The sequence below is a fragment of the Miscanthus floridulus genome, chromosome 12 (genome assembly GCF_019320115.1).
Source record: "Miscanthus floridulus cultivar M001 chromosome 12, ASM1932011v1, whole genome shotgun sequence".
Taxonomy (NCBI): domain Eukaryota; kingdom Viridiplantae; phylum Streptophyta; class Magnoliopsida; order Poales; family Poaceae; genus Miscanthus; species Miscanthus floridulus.
In genome coordinates this window covers 40,006,105-40,024,205 of record NC_089591.1, presented here as the reverse complement: position 1 = coordinate 40,024,205, position 18,101 = coordinate 40,006,105, and the positions used below count along the sequence as shown (strand labels likewise).

Sequence of the window (18,101 nt, the reverse complement as noted above, 5' to 3'; positions counted from 1 at the left end):
CGGTATGCTTGGACTTGACTATGATGTCGTCCATGTAAGCCTCAACGGTCTGCTCGATGAGGTCTCCAAAGCATTTGGTCATGTAGCGCTGGTACATAGCCCCGGTGTTCTTGAGTCCAAACGGCATCGTAACGTAGCAGAATGACCTAGATAGGGTGATGAAAGAGGTCGCGAGCTGGTCGGACTCTTTCCTCGTGATCTGATGATACCTGGAGTACGCATCAAGGAAGCAAAGGGTTTTGCACCCTGAGGTCGAGTCAACTACCTAATCTATGCACGACAAAGGAAAAGAATCCTTCGAGCATGCCTTATTAAGGCTCGTGTAGTCGACACACATTCTCCATTTTCCACTTTTCTTTTTTACAAGAACAGGATTGGATAGCCACTATGGGTGGTATACTTCCTTGATAAAATCAGCCACCAAGAGCTTAACAATTTCTACGCCAATGAGCCTTCGCTTCTCCTCATTGAAGCGGTGAAGGCGTTGTTTGACTGGCCTGGAGCCCGGCCTAATCTTCAAGGCATGCTCAGTGATTTCCCTCAAAATTCCTGGCATATCCGAGGGTTTCCACGCAAAGATATCTCGATTGGCGTGGAGGAAGTCGATGAGCGCTCCTTCCTATTTTGGGGAGAGGGCGGTGTCGATGCGCACCGTCTTGTCAGTGGAGTTGTCGGGGTCGACGAGGACCTCCTTGATGTTCTCCATAGGCTCAAAGGATCTAGCCGCCTCTTTCGCATCGGGCGCTCCCTCGGCGATGTCCTTCCCAATGGCTGCGAGCTCCTCGGAAGCCAGGGTTGCCGAAGCGAGCTCGCAGCTCTTGACCTCGCACTCATAGGCCCTCTGGAAGGAAGTGCTGACGGTGATGACCCCACGCAGGCCTGGCATCTTGAGCTTAAGGTAGGTGTAGTTGGGGACGGCCATGAACTTCACGTAACATGGTCGCCCCAAAATGGTGTGGTAGACCAGGGGGAACCCGACTACCTCGAAGGTGAGGGTCTCTGTTCTATAGTTGGATGGATTCCTGAAGGTAACGAATAGGTCAATTTGCCCGATCGGTATGGCCTGCTTTCCTGGCACGATGATGTGGAAAGGCGCCCTGGTCAGCCGGATGCGCGATCGGTCGACGCCCATGGCATCAAAAGTCTTAGCGTACATGATGTTGAGGCCGCTGTCCCCGTCCATCAGTACTTTAGTGAGCCTCTTCATGTCAATGATAGGGTCAACCACGGGCGGGTACCTACCTGGGTGTGTGATGCTATCCAGGTGGTCGGATCGGTCAAAGGTTATAGGGAGACCCTGACCATTTGAGGAAAATGGGCATGGCGGGCTCGGCTTCATAGACCTCTCAACGTGCGAGCTTCTGTCGGCGCTTAGAGCCATATGCCTCCGGCCCACCGAAGATCATGAGGCAGCCATCCGGCGATGGAAAGCCACCGTCCTTCTCTCCGGTGTCGTCAGCTTTTGCCTTGGGCTTCTTCTTCGGCTCCCATTTCTTAGAGCCACCGATGAAGAAACGCTTCATGAGGGAGCAATCCTTGTACATGTGCTTGACAGGAAAGCGTGGTTTGGGTATGGCCCCTCGAGCAGCTTGTCGAAGTGATCGAGGGTGCCCTCAGCCGTCGCTCGACAGGCTTTTCGCTCGGCGACAGCCACGAGCGAGCCCCCACGCCCTTTCCGGTTCTTCTTATTGGAGCGGTCGGAGGGGCCTTCATCGACGTCATTGTCCTGCTTCTCCTTACCTCTGGAGTGATTGAAAATTGCTCCAATTGCCTCTTCGCCGGAAGCGTGGCTGGTCGCGATGTTGAGGAATTCCTTAGTAGTTCATGGGCCCTTACATCCCAACTTGTGGACCAGGGACTCGCAGGTGATCCCTGATAGGAAGGCTCCGATGATGTCGGCATCGGCGACATTGGGAAGCTCATTACACTACTGGGAGAAGCGTCAGATGTACTCGCGGAGAGTCTCACTCGATTTCTATCGGTAGTTCTTCAAGTCCTAGGGGTTCCTAGGGCATGCGTAAGTGCCCTGGAAATTCCCTATGAAGATTTGTTTTAGGTCCGCCCAACCCTGAACGTAGTTGGGCGGAAGGTGCTCCAGACACGTCCGCACCAAATTGGCCAGGAACAGGGAGAAATTGCGAATGACTTAGTCATCATCGACTGCACCGCTGGCCCGGCATGCGAGCCGGTAGTCCTCGAGCCACAAGCCGGGGTTTGTTTCCCCGGAGTATTTTGGGACGTTAGTCGACGAGCGGTATCAGGGCTGGAGTGTCGCCTTGAGGATATGCCGATCGAAAGCCTAGGGCCCTATCGTCTCGGGGCTATGACTCTAGTCCTCCTCATGGTCATATTGTCTGCCCCGTCGAGGGTGGTAACCATGGCTGGCCCCCTCCCCTGCATCGTTGCGAGTACATCGACGAGCGTCGAGGGTATCACGCGCATCACAGTTGCGGCCGAGGCGCTCATGCACCAAAACCATGATGCGTGGCCTGCCATCGTGCGGCGCTTGGTGGATTGATGTGTCCTTGTCAGGTCGCACGGAGGGCGAGCGCTAGCTGATGTCGAGCTCCCATCATCGAGACAGCGAGCTCTCAGCCTGCTGTGCAGCCGCTCGCTCGAGCAGCGTTCGAACCTTAGGGTGGGCCCATCGATCCTCAGGCGTCGTGGGCTCCGGAAGCCTCCTAAGCAAGGCTACCGCAGCAGCGATGTTCTGGCTTGCCTGGGCGAAGTGCAGGAGTGCTTGATTGTCCTCGATGATCCTTCAGTTCATGTCATGGGCCATGGTGCATGTGCATCCTCCGTCTCCGTGGCGCTCGATCTCGCGATCGAGCTCCACGCATTCCTGCTCAAGCTGGAGTCGCGCTTCCTCAAGCTCTAGGTGTCAGGCTTTCAGCTGCTCCATCCATAGGCGAGGTGGGGCTCCTGCATCCCCCTTGACCTCATGATCAAGGTTGTTGGTCGGGGTAGCCTCCTCCTCATGGATGCTCTCGACATGCCCCTCGGGGGTACCCGTAATGAAACATTCATGAGAGGGATGATGGCTCCCCCTACTGGAGTCAGAGCTAAAGAGCAACTCTAGCTCCTCTACAAGGAGGTCATGAAAAGATTCTATGATGTGTTTGATCACCCCCACGAATTCGTTGCTTGCGGGGGACGGATCCATGCGTTGTGCCACAAGGTGGCCAACGGTCTCTGCGGCATTGTGGAGACCGAACGGGAGCACTATCGTGGTGCTCCGGATGAGATATTCTAAGGAGAGCGGCTCTCCCCCGGTAAGCTGGGTCATGACATTGGCGAATGAGAAGGTGAGGTGGCATAGGTCACCCCGGGACAGTTGGGCTCCTAGGAAGATGCCGAGCTGACGCTCCAACCTTCCATAGTTGAAGTCGAGGAGCTGACCGCTCCCGGGGCTCGGGCCTCTGGCGCATGCAGCCGCAGCTCCTCGAGCGCCTAGGTGATTGCATCGAGGCCGATGGAGTGGAGGGTTTGGGCGATGACAGGCACACGCGCCAGCTCTCCCTCCGCCATGACGATGAAGTCCAAGTCCCCGAAGCGCACTTGGGCGCCCAGGGACCCAGCTGATGTCGTGACTAGCTATCCGAGGCCTGGTGTTGATGTCGAAATGTGCAAAAGGCCCCTACCTGGCGCACCAACTATCGGTGTCTCGAGTAAGCACCGACTAGTAAATTTGTATATTGCGCGTCTGACCCGGATGATGTGCTAAGATGACACAAGGATTATACTGGTTCGGACCGAATGTCCCTACGTCCAGTTTCGAGCTGCCCGTGTTACTAGCACTAAGTTTGCAGTAGGGGGTTACAAACTGGTGAGAGAGGGAGGTAGCTCCCAAGTCTCGGGTGTGATGCAGTGTGTTTGTTCGATGAATCGCCATTCCTTTAGTGGGACGCCATGCTTTCCCTTTTATAGGTCAAGGGAAAGCATGGGTTACAGCCGAAGGGAAGAGGAAAAAAAGGAAAGAGAAATAAGGCTCCTAGAGGTGTGTTGTTCTCCTCTTTGTGTGGGTCCCGCTGACTCTGTAGATCGTGGTGGCAGCGACGTCGTACTGGGGTCCTATTGGCCACTGCAGCTTACGTGTGGGCGTCATGCGCCATTCTTGTCTTCCATTCCATCCGAGCAGACGGAATGGTCAGAGGGTCCTCTGACAGAAGCCATACGGGGGGCTAGCGGTATAGTGCCAGTCAACGAGCGCCAGTTGACTGATGTTGGACGGTGGTCAGACAGGGAGTTGACATCACAATGCTGGCCTATTGACGTGATAGGTGACGTGAGTTTCCTAGCATGGCCTGATGCGACTGCCAGTCGCATCAGGACACGTCCGAGACGTGTGAAGGGACCATGATGCCTAAGAGGGGGGTGAATTAGGCAACTTAAAATTCTAACTCTAAACTATGGCCTCTTTTTCTAACCCTAGCAAAACCTATGTAAAAGATGAACTATCTAAATATGCAACTACGGTTTTGCTAGTGTGTTGCCATCTCTACCACAAAAGAAGTAATACAATCAATGTAAATGTGGAAGGTAAAGAGCAAGGTAGAGATATGAAAACTCACGTCGATGACTCCGGTATTTTTACCGAGGTATCGAGAAGCACGCAAGCTTCCCCCTAGTCCTTGTTGGAGCCCCTCACAAGGAATCCCTCGCAAGGGCCAAGCTCCTAGTCGGGTAACTCCATGGATAGCCTCAGGCCTTCCTCACGTGCAAGTGGGTCTCTGACATGCCTCTCAGGAAGCCTCTCCCGGATGCTCCCCACCGTCTTCACTATCAAGCTTTTGGCCGAAATGCCATGGGCCTTGTTCCCTCTGGTACACGGTGGCGGCCACACCACAAACGCGGTTGGTGTGATCTCGCAAGACTTCAAGCCCCTCCGATGTACAACAATGGTGCGTGCAAGCACCGAGTGGTAAGAGGTATGCAAACCTCACTAAACACTAGGCCTAAACCTAGAGCAAGCGCATGAGCAATGGTCTAATCAACCTAAGCACTTCGCAAAGCACCTACGCTAATCACCTAGTGAATCACTAAGCTCTATGCAAGTGGAGATCACTAAAATGGTGTATCAACACCCTTGGTATGTTTCCTTAGCTCCACACACGTCAAATGGCCGGTTGGGGGGGGGTCTATTTATAAGCCCCATGGAGAAAGTAGCCGTTGGGGATGAAATCCCGCTTTTCTGCTACTGACCGGACGCTGAAGTCGTCCTGACCGGACGTGTCCGGTCGTCCCGACCGTTGAACCGTGAACCACTGATCGGACGCTGCCAGCGTCCGATCACCTGCCACCGGACGCGTCCGGTCATAGTTTCACCGCTCTGGAACCTCTCTATACTCGATCGGACGCTGCTGCCCTACGTCCGATTGGTTTTGCCGCCAGCGTCCGGTCCAGCGTCCGGTCGCCTCTACGAGCTCATTTCTTCGCGATCTTGTGTATGGCTTGGTTCCTATCTTCGTGCTTGGACTTTGCTTGATGTCTTGAGTCTTCTCTTGTGCTTCTAGGGTCTTGCTTAAGGTGTTGATCATCGGATCATCACGTCGCCTTCGTCCAAGTCACGTCTTGCACCCTATTGGACTTCAAAACAAACACTTGCAAATTCATTAGTCCAATTTGGTTGTGTTAGTCATCAAACACCAAAATCCAAAGTAAATGGGCCTAGGGTCCATTTTCCTTACAATCTCCCCCTTTTTGGTGATTGATGACAACACGACCAAAGCAAGCAAATAATGAAAATTTTGAAATTTGAAAACTACCTACTTGCTAGGATGCAATGCAAGGGGCAAGATTATGTGATGCTAAAATATACTACTTTGTACAACTAAATGATACTACATAAAGCTTATCTTGCCCTTGCAAATGTCCCCATGTGGCATTATGGATTTAAGCCTTGTTTCCTACATATTCTCCCATTACATAGGCAATCCATAATCCATTATCCTCCCTTTCTTGGACCTTTACATCTTGTATTAATGCTTGCCTTTGGTCCTCTAAATTCTCCCCCTTTGGAATCAAACATTGAAAAGGAAGACATTAGTAGCACAAGGGAGGGTCAAACTTTGTGATCCCCTTTTTTTGTAGAGTGGAATATATCACAAAATTTGACTCTCACATTATATAGATTAAGCTCCCCCTAAATGTATGCATACATATGATAGAAAGCAAAGTATATGCATAATTGGCAAAGTATTGCACAAGTGAATTTAATCTATATAATGTATGGAGGAAGCATATAAATATCAAAATGAAATCAACATGATGATATCGGTTTAGAAATACCACATGTGGAAACCAAATTGATTTCTACCACTTGCAATTTGTGGTGGATATTTGAAGTATGATGCTTAACTCCGGGGACTCCATTTTCCTTGCAATGAGACTACTACACACATAATAAGCTTGAAAAGGTGTTAGTCTCAAAGCATCCAACTTGTAGAGTAATCCTCCCCCTAAATTTGTGCACACAAGTGTGGAATACTTGTAGGAATCATACACATTGATTTTAAAATCGAAATACCACTTGAAAGATGACATCTCAACAATGTGAGAATCATTTTAGAAGATGATATTCGGGAAAGATTATCTATAATTTGGACTTTGGCACATATTATATGAACAATTGTAAGACAAGCTATGTGCCATGCTTCTAAACAATTTTAAACCATGTAGGTTTGCTCCAAGGGTTAAGAATGAAACCGAGCAAGCCTACCATAAGATATACCTAATGTATGCATGACAAAAGACATAAGCATGCAAATGCAAACATAGGCATGAATAGTAATATGCTTAAAGATGCAAATTTGTAAGAAATACCAATTGAAAGGAGTACTAATTTAAGAGTAATAACATCTAGTTACCTAACATGGGAAGGGGAATTTGGGTCCATAGTATTCACTAACCCACTTGGCAATGATTTTGTCCATCACGATGCACCCCATGAAATGCACCCATACTTTGCCAAGTCTCCAAATTGCCCGAAAGTCCATTGGACTTCTCACTTCCCTTTCGGGATCCAAACCTTCTTGGTGCTTTTCATGTTGGAGATGATTTCCTTTGGCACCCAAAAGCGTTTGACCCCATTGTTGGCTTGCTTGTTCACCTTGATGGCCACCACCTTGTCATTTTTCTTCTTCTTCAAAAGATAGGGTGTGGAGGCCTTTTTGTCCACCTTGTTGGTGCAGGTGTTGGAGAGCTTGCTTGTTTGCTTTTTCTCCTTCTTCTTTGCTCCTCCCCCATTCTTCACCTTGCACTCATAGGACTTGTGACCTTCCTTGTGGCACACGTAACAAACCACGGTTTGTCCTTCATCAAGTTTCTTCACTCCCTTGATGGTGTTATCTTGATGAAGTTGGGTTTGCTTCGTCTTGTCTTTCACTTGAGTCAAGTCCTTGGTGAGGCGAGCTACTTCTTGCTTGAGTTGCTTATTCTCCTTTGCAACCTCTTGTGTATATGTATCTACAACAACTTTCTCAACACAAACTTGGTTGCACAAAGGTGAGTCTAAACACAAATCATTACAAGAAGTAAAGGCATCTTTCTTAGACATGTTAACCATAGAACTTTTCTTTTTAGATGCCTTGGTGGGGGTTGTACTAACGGCTTCAAGATTAGCAACTTTATTAGTTAGCTCATCACAATGTTTGCACATGGTTTCCATTTTTGCAAGCAAACTTTTATAAGCATCTTGTGAGCTAGCTAACTTTTCTTTTAATTTTTCATTTTTCTTTGCAAGTTGCTCATCATTGATTGTGCATTCATTTGTTGTTGCACTAGCCTTATGTTGCTCAATTTTAGTAGATAGTTCAACATTGAGATTAGCAAAGTTCTCATATTGTTCAAGCAAAGTTTTGTATGCTTCTTGTGAACTATTTATCTTTTCTTTTAAACTTTTGAGCTTCTTTTGTTGACTAGTATAAACTTTAGCATAATTAAGATTTTGTTACACAATTTCATCATAAGAAGGCATATCATCATCACTATCACTCTCACTAGAGGATGAGCTTTCGTTACCTCATGCCATAAGGCACACACGAGAAGAGCTCGATGATGAGTGCTTGCGGCCTCGCCTCTTGTGATGGTGTTCTTCTTCACTTGAAGAATCATCCCATGATCTTATTGATGTGAGAGCTTGATTCTTACATGCCTTCTTCTTTGTCTTGGGTGTGGGTTTGTTTGGACAAACTTCCACAAAGTGCCCCAACTCGCCGCATCCATAGCATCCTCTCTTTCTTTGCTCATTTCTTTTATTGGTGAAAATGAGATCTTGAATTTGGATGGGCACACCCTTGACATTGAGCCTTTGGATCTTCTCCACCTTGTTAATTAATTTGATTGATTCTTCATCAAGGTCGGAGGTGGAGGAGGAAGATTGATCATCATCGCTTGAATCTTCATCATCATCATCATTGTCCTCATCTTCTTCTTCATCTTCACTTGAGGAGCTTGAGCTTGAGCTTGTCTCAACTTGCTTGCCCTTTATCTTCTTTTTCTCGCTACATGCGAGAGCTTTGCCTTTGCTTGATGAAGAAGCTTCTTCTTGACCGATCTTGCGTGACATTTCAAATACCACTATCTTGCCAATGACTATGCCCGGGGTCATGGTGCTCAAGTCCTCCATATTGTGAAGGATGGTGATGATGATTGCATATTTCTTTTGTGGTAGCATGGAGATGATCTTCCTCATGATGTCCGCATCATCTAGCTTTATTAATCCTATTGAATGGAGCTCATTGATAATTAGATTTAGCCGAGAATACATATCACGAACAAGCTCATCATCATCCATTGTAAAGGAGTCATAATTTTGTTTAGCTAGAGAATGTTTTTGCTCACGGACATTACTTGTGCCGTCATGGAGCTCTTGGAGTTTTAACCAAATTTCATGTGCCGTATTTAAAGTGAACACTTGGTTAAACACATCCATGTTAAATGATTCAAACAAGCAATTCTTAGCTCTAGCATTGAAATGCATTTCTTTTTCATCACTCTTTGTGGGTTTTTCGGGATTCTTAATGGGTTTTATCCCGTCACGAGTGACTCTCCACACACCCAAATCAACCGCCTCAAGATGGCAAGCCATTCTAGCCTTATAGTAAGGGAAGTTAGTGCCATCAAAGTGCGGAGGCCTAGAGGTATCCATCCCAACCACTCTAAATAGCATCGGCCCAACGGCGGTTAAGCCAAAGGTCCAAATTGAGCCAACCGGCTCTGATACCAATTGAAGGGACCGTGACGCCTAAGAGGGGGGGGGTGAATTAGGCAACTTAAAATTCTAACTCTAAACTATGGCCTCTTTTTCTAACCCTAGCAAAACCTATGCAAAAGATGAACTATCTAAATGTGCAACTAGGGTTTTGCTAGTGTGTTGCTATCTCTACCGCAAAAGAAGTAATACAATCAATGTAAATGTGGAAGGTAAAGAGCAAGGTAGAGATATGCAAACTCCCGTCGATGACTCCGGTATTTTTACCGAGGTATCGAGAAGCACGCAAGCTTCCCCCTAGTCCTTGTTGGAGCCCCTCGCAAGGAATCCCTCGCAAGGGCCAAGCTCCCAGTTGGGTAACTCTGTAGATAGCCTCGGGCCTTCCCCACACGTAAGTGGGTCTCCGACGTGCCTCTTGGCAAGCCTCTCCCGGATGCTCCCCGCCGTCTTCACTATCAAGCTTTCGGCCGAAACACCGCGGGCCTTGTTCCCTCCGGTACACGGTGGCGGCCACACCACAAACGCGGTTGGTGTGATCTTGCAAGACTTCAAGCCCCTCCGATGTACAACAATGGTGCGTGCAAGCACTGAGTGGTAAGAGGTATGCAAACCTCACTAAACACTAGGCCTAAACCTAGAGCAAGCGCATGAGCAATAGTCTAATCAACCTAAGCACTTCGCAAAGCACCTACGCTAATCACCTAGTGAATCACTAAGCTCTATGCAAGTGGAGATCACTAAAATGGTGTATCAACACCCTTGGTATGTTTCCTTAGCTCCACACACGTCAAATGACCGGTTGGGGGTCTATTTATAAGCCCCATGGAGAAAGTAGCCGTTGGGGATAAAATCCCACTTTTCTGCTACTGACAGGACGCTGAAGTCGTCCTGACCGGACGTGTCCGGTCGTCCCGACCGTTGAACCGTGAACCACTGATCGGACGCTGCCAGCGTCCGATCACCTGCCACCGGACGCGTCCGGTCGTAGTTTCACCGCTCTGGAACCTCTCTATACTCGATCGGACGCTGCTGCCCTGCGTCCGGATTGGTTTTGCCGCCAGCGTCCGGTCCAGCGTCCGGTCGCTGCTACTGACGCCGGTTTGCTGAGCCTCTTCATCGGCACGTCCGGTCCAGCGTCCGGTCGCCTCTGCGAGCTCATTTCTTCGCGATCTTACGTACGGCTTGGTTCCTATCTTCGTGCTTGGACTTTGCTTGATGTATTGAGTCTTCTCTTGTGCTTCTAGGGTCTTGCTTAAGGTGTTGATCATCGGATCATCATGTCGCCTTCGTCCAAGTCACGTCTTGCACCCTATTGGACTTCAAAACAAACACTTGCAAATTCATTAGTCCAATTTGGTTGTTAGTCATCAAACACCAAAATCCAAAGTAAATGGGCCTAGGGTCCATTTTCCTTACAACGTGCTCCCGGGCGTGCGCTTCCATGCTGTAGTGGTTGAAGCGGTTCAAGCCCTACCCTAGGACCACTGCTTTGGTCCGGTAGCAGATCCGATCCCTAAGGATTGGGCGAGGCAGAAATCTCTCCCTAGGAGCCGGGCGAGACGGAATCCGACCCACGGGGGTCGGACGCGGCGGGGCCCTCCCCATGGGACCGGATGAGGCGTGTCCCGGCCCCTGGGGGTCGGACGATGCGGAAACCTCGTCCTCGGCGTCGGACGAGGCGAGGCCTGGCCCCTGGGGGTCGGACGAGGCAGAAACCTCGTCCTCGGCGTTGGACGAGGCGTGGCCCGGCCCCTGGGGGTCGGACGAGGCGGAAACTTCGCCCTCGGAGTCGGACGAGGCCGTAGTTGCATCTTTAACCATCGGATGAGACGACGTGACGCTCTTTAATCCTTTAGCTTGGAAACCCGGGTATAGATATCCGACATAACCCCTACTGCAAACTTTCAGTGCTAGTAACACGAGCAGCAGCGACGAACTGGACGTAGGGTCATTCTGTCCGAACCAGTATAAACCTCGTGTCCTCTAAGCACACCATCCGAGTCAGACGCGCAATATTAGAAATTTACTTTGGTGGTGCCTCGAAACACCGACAACTCTGGACCCTGAATTTAATTGAAACAGTTTAGGATATGCATGGAGAAGTTTCACAATGGTAGTACAAACTTATGAGGAAGGTTTCTTAAAATCTTTCTGGCGTACCTTTGATACGTATAGAAGCAACTGCACTTTAGTATTAGTAACTCCATATGCAGCCTCGAGGGCTTCTCTAGGGTAGATAAATCCAGAGAAACTGAAGAATCCTGAATCACTGAGGGGAACTACCCACTTAGCAACCTCTCTAGGCAAGAAACCAAGTTGGACACAATCTGAAAGGCATTGGGATATGGTTAATGAAAATATAAAGGTAGCAATTTGTTGTTTTGCACGTGAACCATAAAACACATAACACCTTTGGGCACACATTCAGTAAAAGTGCACATACTGAACTATGCATACCTTCCTCAGTAAATTTATCCATATCAGCAATTAGCATCTGCAGGTATATTGGTGTTCCTCTTCAAGATCGCTTCTGTAGTCCCATGCATATTCTCACGGCATTTTCCAAGAAATGCAGATAAGGCTCTTAGTTGTTTGCCAGCATCTGATGGTATGTGAAACCGATGGGATAGGCCAACTACAGATGTTTGAACAGAGCCAATAAACATTCTATGTGCAGATTTTGCGTGTACATTATGTTTAGCCTGAAAAAAACCAGTGGATACAGCTAGTTACGGAATAGGGCACCATAAAAATAGGCTATTATTTTTCCAGTAATGACAAAGCACTAGCTAGTTCTGAGCTTAGGGTTAAATTCACTTATGCTAATATCTTCCTCAGAAAGTATGCAAAATTATAAGCAATATATTGTTTGGTGCAAAAGATATACTCACTTTGATTCCAAATGTAGGCCGTTGGGACAACGACTTGCAATTTTTGTTAAATATATAATTTTAAATGATGAAAGTTATATATTCTGAAAATATTTCCATGATGAATGTAGTAAGCGGTAGAGTCTTACCGCTTGTGACCGGAAAGTCCCGGGTTCGAGTCGCGGTCTCCTCGCATTGCACAGGCGAGGGTAAGGTTTGCCACTAACATCATTTCCCAGACCCCGCACAGAGCAGGAGCTCTCTGTACTGGGTACGCCCTTTATGAACGTAGTAACATCAACCATATGTTGTGATAGCATGTAACTTGTTATGTACTGATGGTCCAAGTAAAGAAAGTTTGACCAAATAGGATCCTAAACGACCTACATTTAGAATCAGAGGTAGTATATGTTTGATATTCTTACTAGAAGGGCTAAACAACAAAATAGTGTGTCATATGCTAGCAAAATTAAACTTACTGAAAGGAAATAATTAGACTCCAAATAAGGAGGACTTTGTGCATGTATTCCAGGTACTGAAGCGATGAGGTAGCCACCAGCTCCTTCAAAATCATACTTAGCAATCTCATTTATCCAATATGACTGGCTAGGGACTTCATTGACCATGGATGCTATGAATGATACTAATTGAGCAGCAAAATCAGATTTTTGTTTCTCGGCTGCACTAAAAAGTGCTGCATAGCCCAGGGATGTTCTACGAGGAAAGTCTTGCCACCACACTGTGTTTGTTATGAGATGCCACTGCATAAATTATGTAAACCTTCAGCAAGACCATAGAAGCAGATCTTCACAAGAGAAAACACATTTTTTGGGGGGCAAAATGGAAGGATGCACAAAGTTCAAGCTAAGCCATTAGTGAGCAGGAAAAAAAACTGACCTGCCTCGGTACTAAGTTAGCTGAAGTAACAATAACACGCATTGTCGACAGAATATCGTCGGCAGTCCTCCGAGGGGTATCCCACGAAGGTAGATTGGTCGGCAGAGAAGCGTGTGATCAAGAACAAGAAGGCAACAGAGACACACGAGTTAGACATGTTCAGGCTGTCAGTATGACGTAATACCCTACTCCTGTAGTCTGTTGGTTTGTATTAGCTATCATACGATATTGCGTGAGTTTGGAGGGGGTCCCTGCTCGGCTTATATAGTCCGGGGGCAGGGTTACAAGTCGGTTAGATTTGAGAGAGAACCGAAAAGTAATAACAGATTACAGGAATCTTGGGATCATTCATATCCTATCAGATCTTGTAGTATCTTCAGGATATCTTCCCGGTGTCTTGCGGAAGGCGCCGAGCAGAGTCGTGCCCCGCAAGGCTTCGTCTTGTGGGCTGGGCCGCCCCTAGGGGCACAACCCATGTGGTCTGCCGTGGGTATCCGGGGTCGTACCCCCCACAGCTAGTCCCCGAGCGCCTTGTACCCGTTGTGCAACGCCGTCTTGAGCTTGTCCGAGCAGGTGCGAACAAAGCCGAGCAGTCAAACTCATGGTCCGACCACCATGATGAGTTGCTGAGCAGTTGCCGAGCAGCTATGAACAGTTGCCGAGTAGCGTGAACCATAGCCGAGCAGTATAACCCAAGTGCGGCTTGCCATAAGGGTGTAAGGAGCTCAAGTTTAGAATCAAAAATTTCTTCGCAGTGGACCAAGTGTGCCCACTTAGAGTCTGACCACGAGAAAAGGAGATAGTCTTCTTCATCTTCAAGAGGCGCGGAGTCTTCCAGAATAAAGCAAACACATTCACCACAAGGTGAAGTGTGCCCACTTAGTCCCCGAGCCTGACAGTAGATGACGTAGTCATGTGGTGCCAGGGTCCAAAGTAGAAGAAAAATAGAAGACCAGCCGAGCAGGCAGCCAGTCCTCGGGCGTAGCCCCGAAAAGCACATTCACCGCAAGGTGAAGTGTGCCCACTTAGTCCCCGAGCCTGACAGTAGGTGACATGGTCACGTGGTGCCAGGGTCAGAAACAATAGTCAACTTGGAGAAAATAGAATCACGGAGAAAACACCGGAGTAATTGTTGTATAGTAGTAATTACTGAGCCGTAACGGTCGGCGGAGATGTTGGTGGATATTCGGCGAGCCGTAACAAATTACGGAGATAAATCAGCGATACGGGCCAGGGCTGCGTGAAGGCCTAGGTAACGGCCCACCTTCAGTTGCGGGGAATTCGGAGAAACGCAAATTGATGTAACAGTTTCCCAAAAACCCTCGAATACGAAAAGGTGGGGGAAATGCTTTATAACTGCGCCACCGCACCCCTGCGCTCATACCTTTGCCCCCTTTGCCATTTCATCTTCCTCCTCAGCCATCGTATTTCTAGATTCACATCTACTCCTGCTTCCGCCGCCAAACCCTAGCCAGATCTGAGAGATGGCGCCGAAGAAGGGAGCTGCGAAACCGAAGAAGACAAGCCCCCAGAAGGCGAGCGCCGAAATCCAGCGTGATGAAGAGTGGGTGTCATCGCGAACAGGAGAGGCGGAACTCAACGGCTAGCTCGGTGGGGGTCCCCGCGCAGAGGGGCCAGCCATTGACGCTCGGGGAGCCGGTGCCAGATTGGTGTGTGAGGCGAAGGTCGCAGTCGTAGGTGCTGAGCAGGAGGTCGCGGGCGCGCCAGCGATGAGGACTGGCGAGTAGGCGGAGGTGGTAGCCCCGGCGGCGGGAGTGGGAGAGCGAGTAGAGGCGGTCGGTGCGTAGGAGGAGAAGGGCTGGGGCGGGGCCCACGAGATGGAGGTGGAAGTAGCCAAGGCTACCGGAGGTGTAGGGGCGGTCTAGCTGCTGCGGCAGCGGCACCGCCATGGGATGGGTGTGGAGGCGTCAAGGGGCGGGAAGGAGCCCGGTACTAGTTGAATCTGATCCCACCATTTATTTAGGTTTCTTCTGCAGGACGTGCTAGATAAGACGAAGGGTTTTGATGTAAAAAAAATTCTACTGTAGAAGACTACCGAAAAAGAAGGTACTGGATAGCAAAAATGTCCTCCTTGCGAGGGAAGGAGGCAGCCTTTCAGTTTGGTATTTAAATCCTTTCTTCCCTACGAAGATTGCCAGGCTTGTGACTTTGGTGAGCAAAATATACTCCCTCCATCCACGAAAGAATGCAATTCTCGCTTTCCAAGAAGTCAAAAAGTTTGAGCTATGACAGGATATTTATATAAAAAAGTATTAACATTTTTATACAAAATAAGTACCATTAGATTAGTCATAGAATATATTTTTATAATAAAATTATTTGGCAACATAAATGCTAATACTATTTACTATAAATTTAGTCAAACTTGAGTGAATTTGACTGGCACGATTCCCATAATTACATTCTTTTGTGGACGGAGGGAGTACTTCGCCCTTGTTCGATAGAGATTCTGGATAGCTTCACAAAAGTTGTTTTTTGGTCTCTCCTGCTAAACAGAGGTAAACAAAACAGCTTCAGGCTTAAGCTCCCAAAGTCCCACTCTCAGGCCAAGGAGAGCTAGTGAAGCTGAAAATATCAGCTTTACCCAGCTTCCTTTGACACTGGTGGGGCTGAGCATGCCAATATTTGCCCTCAAATGAGGGCTCTCAGCGGTGGAGAGGCAGGAGGGGAGGGCAGCGTGCGGATGTCTGGTGGTGGTGGGTGTGGCGCGCGAGCGCCGACGGTGGTGGGTGGGGCGCGTGGGGCCAATTGTGTGCGGGGCGGGTGGTATGCGAGCAGCAGCGAAGATGGGTGGGGCGCGCGTGTAGAGGCGGCACATGGAAGGAGGCGTTGGAGAGAGGGAAGAGGAGAGCTGTTGTGGATGAACGGAAGCCTGAGGAGGGAAGAAGAAAAAGAAAAAATGAAAAAGGAGGGTATTATGGTCATTTTATGCTTTTTGTCCATCAGGAAAAGCTGTTTTGCTAAATGGTTCAAAAACATATTCAGCTTCGCTAGTAAAGCTACTTTTCGATCCAAAGTTCCAAAAAGCCGATTCACCGGTGAAGATGAACTATACCAAACAGGCCCTTCAAATTTATATATGGATCATATTTGACTGTTCACTGTTCTCACATCTCTACATGAGTGTGCTTATTTATAGCCAAAATGTAAATTCTTTCTTGGCTCATCTTTCAGAATTCCCTATAGACAGGAGTGCATAAACTAGAGGCGAACTATTCTTAGTAAAAAGAATGAGAAATCAATCTGACCGTGGTGGCATGTGCATGGTGGCATGTGGTGCCAATGCACCGAGTATGACTATGTGGCTTCGGTCCCCAAGACAAGTGGCCAGCTAATAGTTGCATGCCTTTAGGTTGAAGGCTCGAAGCGATTGCCATAACTGTAGGCTGCAGCCGCCACTGGACACAGCCGATCAGGTTGTTTGTCATTACTAGATAAATGTCCGCAGGTTGCAATGGAAAAAAATAATGTCCTAATAATATAAGTATAAACATGTGTTATATTGATACCAAATATCACATAGAGGTAGCTGAAATGTCAATATTGATGCAAGTACGCCACAATTTCAATGAACAAAACACTTTCAGTACCGATGCCCAAATATTAGGGCACCAAAGGTATGAACGTGTCAATACTTATGCAAGTAAGCCGCTATTTCAGTGAACAAAACACTTTCAGTATCGATGCTCAAGTATTAGGGCACCAAAGGTATGAATATGTCTATATACTCTGAGTAATTATAAGACTCCTTTGGCAAAAAAAGGACTAATCATAAGATTCTGCACAAAGGTATAAACTTTCAAAATATTATTAGTTATTATAGTTCATAGCATGTAATGTTACATCTAAAAGTTATCACAACTGTGACAGGTACAATGACAACCTTGAAGAAATTACAATACGAACCTAGGAAATAGGTTATACTAACAACTGTCCACCTCGTGAAATATCCTAAAAATGAAAATTGTCATCAACAAGTGAAATATTGTAAACCCTCTGTTCCAAAAATCAAGGAATCACATTGAAGTTTAACCAAAGATGAACATGCTACCAATATTGGATCAAACATTTATAGTCATATTATTCACTGTCTGATAAATCAATGAGTGTGCTGATGGCAAATGAAAAGTTGCTATATATTTCCTACCTTCTCACATTTCCTGCAACAGTAAGACGCAGAGTCTAGATGTCAGTGTTTCGTAAACCGACGAGTAAATTTTCGAGTGTCGTGCTGCCCTAGCAAGATGATAGTAGCACTCAAGACACAAGGAAATTATACTGGTTTAGGCCAGATCCCTATGTCTAGTCTCAGAGAGGGTAGCGAGTTCGTGTTTCTCGGTTCAAGTGCTTTGAGGACTTACAATGGGGTATGTAAGCTAAGAGATTCGAGGTAGGAGGAATCGGTAGATCGAAAGTCCGAATGAGGTCTCCGAGTTTTTCAAGGACTTAGAATGTCCTCCTTGCGAGGGAAGGAGGTCATCTTTAAGTTTGTGAACATATACTTCGCCCTTGTTTAATAGGGATTCTGGAGAGCTTCGCAAAGTTGTTTTCCAGCTTCTCCTACTAAACAGAGGCAAACAAAAGGAGATGAAGCTGGTTCGTTCAAACAGTGCCACCATGATTAGACAGACTGCAGTTCCTTAGAAAATTAATAATCAAGACTGATTTGCGCAATAGAATGAGCTATGAGTGGCTTAATGACTTGATTTTGTGGACATTGAGAAGGAGATTTTTACCTAACTTGATCCTGAGAAAATTAAGAGGACTTTCCAATCTATGAAAGATAGGAAGATGAGTTTACCACCTCCCTAAAGCAGCCTCGATGTTGTTAGTGTTTTAGGAAAGGTACGTCTAGATGTTATTTTTACATTCTTCAATGCTTTTATTATTAAAATGTTGTTTTCTAATTGACTTGTGACAGGTTCTATACTTCATTTGTCTATTGAAACATCTATTATTGATAATTCCATTATTAAAAGGCAACATCTTGATTCTTTGTTGGTTGTTCTATAATTTTTGCCTAAAACATGTAAGTAGTCGCTGGTAGCTAAAATTTTAGAGTATAAGTCCGCCCTAGGTTATTTCTCGAACTAGATTCAACA

At 47.3% G+C, this 18,101-nt stretch overlaps 1 pseudogene; it reads right to left on the bottom strand.

The window, feature by feature from the left end:
* Nucleotides 1-1,346: 1,346 nt before the first annotated feature.
* On the bottom strand, nt 1,347-14,888 carry LOC136498246 (uncharacterized; annotated as a pseudogene).
* Nucleotides 14,889-18,101: the final 3,213 nt, after the last annotated feature.